Below are 5,000 nucleotides of genomic sequence, written 5' to 3' on the forward strand. Positions count from 1 at the left end.
CCGGCAGATACACACCGCTTGGAAGAGTGAACAATTTAAAAATCCTGTTTTTTTGCAGTTACAGTCGGCGGAAGGTGTCCATAACACTGAATGACAGAGACGTCTTTGACCCTCCTGTACATTTAGAATGCTTCAAACACTTCAGTCACTTCACTCTTACTTCACTGCCTTGAGGATAAATGGGGGTGGCGTATACAGACCAAATGTATCATTGTTGATCATATGTCGATTTTCATCATAGATACATTTTACATTACTGAAAAAAAAAAATATGACCTCCGTGTCCTCAATGGTAGTTACGGCCATGCACCCATGCCATCCCACCCATGGTCCTCTTGGTGTGTGTGTGTGTGTGTGTGTGTGTGTGTGTGTGTGTGTGTGTGTGTGTGTGTGTGTGTGTGTGTGTGTGTGTGTGTGTGTGTGTGTGTGTGTGTGTGTGTGTGTGTGTGTGTGTGTGTGTGTGTGTGTGTGTGTGTGTGTGTGTGTGTGTGTGTGTGTGTACCACACACTGCACCTGGATCTCTGGAGGGTATAAAAAGCCCCTACGGGCTCCGGTCCCCCAGTCCAAAGCCAGCCCAGCACATTCTTTGACTCGCTTGGGAGCAGACCAGAGTTGGGAGTTCGTGGAGGCTGGGGGGGTTTTGTGTATGTGTATGTGTGTGTGTGCGTGTGCGCACGTGTGTGTGTGTGTGTGCGCGTGTGTGTGTGTGTGTGCGCGTGCGCGCGTGTGTGTGTGTGTGTGTGTGTGTTAGAGAGAGAGAGAGAGAATGACAAGAAAGAAAGAAAGAAAGAAAGAAAGAAAGAAAGAAAGAAAGAAAGAAAGAAAGAAAGAAAGAAAGAAAGAAAGAAAGAAAGAAAGAAAGAGGCTTGGGTGCAGCGTTAAGGAATGCTCTCCTGACTGCAATAAAACGAGTGGGAGACTGCCACTGCCAGACTGGCACACAGATGCTGAGCATTTGCATTCACATTCAGGACCCAGAGAGACAGCCACCGAGATGCCAAGAAGGAGGCATCCATGGAAGAATACAGGCAGACATAGACCAAGGTGCAGAGAGAGCACGAGAGAGAGAGAGAGAGAGAGAGAGAGAGAGAGAGAGAGAGAGAGAGGGAGAGAGAGAAAGAGAGAGAGAGAGACAGAGAGAGAGAGAGAGAGAGAGAGAGAGAGAGAGAGAGAGAGGGCTGATGAGCAGATGGGACCGGAAAAAACAAGGGTATTATGAGGGGGTCATCTTTAAAAGACCTCCCTTTTCCTTGTCCGAGATCGAGACCAAGTTTCCACATGTGACAAAGTTAAGTTTACTCATTTTTCACACAAACCTGCCCTTTTGAAACTATTATTTCCACGCTTACATAAAAGTCAATAGAAAGTCAGGCAAAAACTTTGACAATGAGGAAAAAAGGGCAATCAGACTAAGTGCGCCAACACATTGCCATTGAGCTTGAACATGCTGAAATATTTTCGGCACCCAATTTGTCGCTTTGGTTCAGTTCACCTTTTGTTTCAACATTTCAGAAGGGGGGTTTCTTTCAAACTGCACCAAGTCTTTGGAGTTGAGTTAGACGGCAGGCCTCCTTCTCTTCCCCTCCCCTCCTCCTCTTCCTCCTCCTTTTCTTCTCTCCCTCCACTGCATTCTTTTCTTCTGAATTCCCCTTGCCCCACACCCATATGACCCCCACACCTCCCCAAAGCCAGCCCCTATTGTACCTCTCCCCGGTGCCTCTCCTCTCCCCTGTGCCACCCCCTCCCCTCTTCTCCTCTCCTCTCTTCTCCTCCTCTCCTCTCTTCTCCTCTCTCAATCTCTCTGCGTACTGGCCTGAGCCCCCTGGCTGCCAATTTCCTATTCTTTCTGGCTGGCTGGGTGTGAATGGGCCGCTGTCTCGTTACGGTGCTGGGGCTGGATTTTGGTGGTGGGGGTGACGGGCGCTGGTAAAGGCTGGGCTAGGGGTTAGGTGGCGTTGGTGCAAATGGGCACATGCTGGCCCGTTTCAGCGCCTTCACACTCTTGCGCGCCGCCCCTGTGCACCCAACCCACTAACGCAGCCCCACCCCACCCCACACCCCCGCTGCGGGCCGGCCGAGTGCCCCAATTAAAGCTCCCCCCTCTTCCCTTTCAGCAGGTGCTGCGGCCAAACGCCTCCCCACTGATTCGATTAGAGCTGGCTCACGACGAGCCCAGAGCAAGCAGCAGAGCAACGAGAGAGAGAGAGAGAGAGAGAGAGAGAGAGAGAGAGAGAGAGAGAGCTGAGGAGAAGAGGAAGGGATTACTCAAGGGGAGGGGGGCAACGGGAAAGGATGAAGAGAAAGGAGGGAGTGAAAGAGTCTAAAGAACATTAGCATGAAAAACAAAATCTGACTTGAAAAAGTTCTGACTTCAATCAAAGGAAAATTAAGACACAGAGAGGAGAAAAGAGGAGGAGAAGGGAGGGAGAGAGGGAGGGAGGGAGGGAGATGCAGAAGTATGTGGAATAGCAGAAAAGAAAAAAACAAGTGCAGAGGGACCAGGCAAGACTAGAAAGGAAGCCAAAGAAGAAAGGAGGAGAGGGAGAGGAGGGAGAGAGAGAGAGAGAGAGAGCCAAACAGCACATCACAAACTCTCTCACTCTCTATCACACACATGTACACACACATGTACACACACATGTACACACACACACACACACACACACACACACACACACACACACACACACACACACACACACACACACACACACACACACACACACGCACGCACACGCACACACGCACACCAAGGCCCTTCCCCCTCAGACAGAAACAATGATAGGGGTGAAATATGGTGAAAAGAAAAGATGGGGAGACGTAATGAGAAAAAAAACGAAAATAATATTGCCAAATGGAACAAAAATTAAAAAAGTAAAATAAAGTAGTAGTAGGGCTGTAACGATATTGTATCGAACCGAGAAATCGTGATACACAGAGTCACGATACTGTATCGTGATACAAAGAGGCAGTATCGTGATACGCCCTTTTAACGTTTTGATACCCATCTGCCCAGAAAACAACCACATGATATGAAGTGATAGTGCTTCCAAGCATCATCATTATTATATAGAAACTTTTAAAAATTATTTGTAGCCTCTTGTAACCTATTCTACCTTTGAACTATCATAGTTTTTATTCATAAAGATTATAATGTTGGCAAATGTAAAATCGAGGGGTGTATCGAACCGTAGGTCATGAATCGTGATACAAACCGAATGGTGAGTTGAGTGTATCGTTACAGCCCTAAGTAGTAGTATTAATAAAGGGAAGTACAAATGAAAGACCAAAGAGAAACCAATAGAAAGAAAGAAAGAAAGAAAGAAAGAAAGAAAGAAAGAAAGAAAGAAAGAAAGAAAGAAAGAAAGAAAGAAAGAAAGAAAGAAAGAAAGGATTGTATACGCTTCAACTCATCGCCCCTGACTGTGAGAGGTTTGGTGGAGCAACTAAAAGCCCAATTCTTTTTCACTTCACAACCCTTCTTCTCTCTCTCTCTCCCTCTCTCTCTCTCTCTCTCTCTCTCTCTCTCTCTCTCTCTCTCTCTCTCTCTCTCTCTCTCTCTCTCTCTCTAAAACTTAGGAGACGTGCAGAGCATTAAACCCTCCTCCCCAACCACCCTCTTCTTTCTCGCTCTCCCTGTTCCCAGCATTGGGAGCACTGGGAGAGAAAAGACACATCCCCCCCTCCCTCCGCACCTCTCATGCCACTAACCATCCCCTCCCAACCCCACCCCACCCCAACCAGTGCTTTTCACTGCGTTCTTTAAAAAGAGGCAGCTTCTTTCTCCAGGGAGGCCGAGGACAGGCAACACATGTGCCTCTCTCTTGGTCGGTGGGAACCAACCGGCACCTAACAAAGACACCAAGTCCAAAAAAAAAGAGGAAGACAGAAAAAAAAGAAAAGAAAGGAAGAAAGACTGAGAGAAAAGGAAAGACATAAAGAAAGAAGGAAAGAGAACATGAAAAAAGGAAGGGGAAGGGGCCAGACGACAAATAGAAAAGCGTTTCCAAAGACAGTCACACACAAAAAAGACAAGAAAGGAAACCGCTTAGGCATTTTGACAGTGATTAATTAAGTGGATTTCATGTCGCGTTTTTGAAGAGAGAGAAAAGACGCTTAATTCCGAGCAGGAGTTTGGCAGATTGCTTTGCATGTTGCCGTCAATCTGAGACATGAAGGGTTTTGGGGGGTGGGGTAGCTTGGGGTAAGGGAAGTGGAACTGTTGTGTGGTACAGAGGAGCTTTCATCTGCAGTGTGTGTGTGTGTGTGTGTGTGTGTGTGTGTGTGTGTGTGTGTGTGTGTGTGTGTGTGTGTGTGTGTTAGGGGTGGTACGGTTCACAAAATTCACGGTTCGGTTCATATCACGGTGTCAAGGTCACGGTTTTCGGTTCTCTACGGTTCTTTATTTAGTTCATGATAAATGGGGCACTGGGAATATTGAACAATATTTATATAGCTGCAGTTATAAAGCAATGATGCGCAAGTTGAATTTGACCTTTTGCATGTGTCTGAGACTTAAAAACTGTCGTCAGCTGTCGTCCAAATGCCCTCTTTCTATTGGCTAATAGAATTGGACTGATCACTAAATCTCCAACATATGGTTTGTATAGGCTTATAATGTGAAAATGGTGTGATTTTAATTGTGTCATCCTCTGATTGGTCTCATACGCTAATGTTTTAATCAGAGAGACTGGATAAGATACTCCTAGAATCTCTGTTTTACATATTTTTCTGGGCAGTACATGAATTGCGGTTTGCCACGGATTGCACGGTTCGGTTCGGTATGTGTGTGAATTGTACGGTTTGGGTTTTCGGTGCGGTTTGTACCATCCCTAGTGTGTGTGTGTGTGTGTGTGTGTGTGTGTGTGTGTGTGTGTGTGTATGTGTGTGTATGTGTGTGTGTGTGTGTTTTCCATGCTCTCAGGGCTTTTAGGTCAGGAGGGACTTACAGGTTGCGCAGGGCCTTCGAGGCCCTTGGACAAGAAGCATATATGCACCT

The 5,000-nt window shown here is 46.7% G+C and overlaps 1 protein-coding gene across 1 annotated transcript in view; it reads right to left on the reverse strand.

Annotated features, from left to right (window-relative positions):
- Positions 1-5,000, reverse strand: part of lrig1 (leucine-rich repeats and immunoglobulin-like domains 1) — an 83,433-nt gene that overhangs the window by 24,799 nt on the left and 53,634 nt on the right. The window lies entirely within an intron of this gene.

This window comes from Engraulis encrasicolus, chromosome 14 (genome assembly GCF_034702125.1).
Source record: "Engraulis encrasicolus isolate BLACKSEA-1 chromosome 14, IST_EnEncr_1.0, whole genome shotgun sequence".
NCBI lineage: Eukaryota > Metazoa > Chordata > Actinopteri > Clupeiformes > Engraulidae > Engraulis > Engraulis encrasicolus.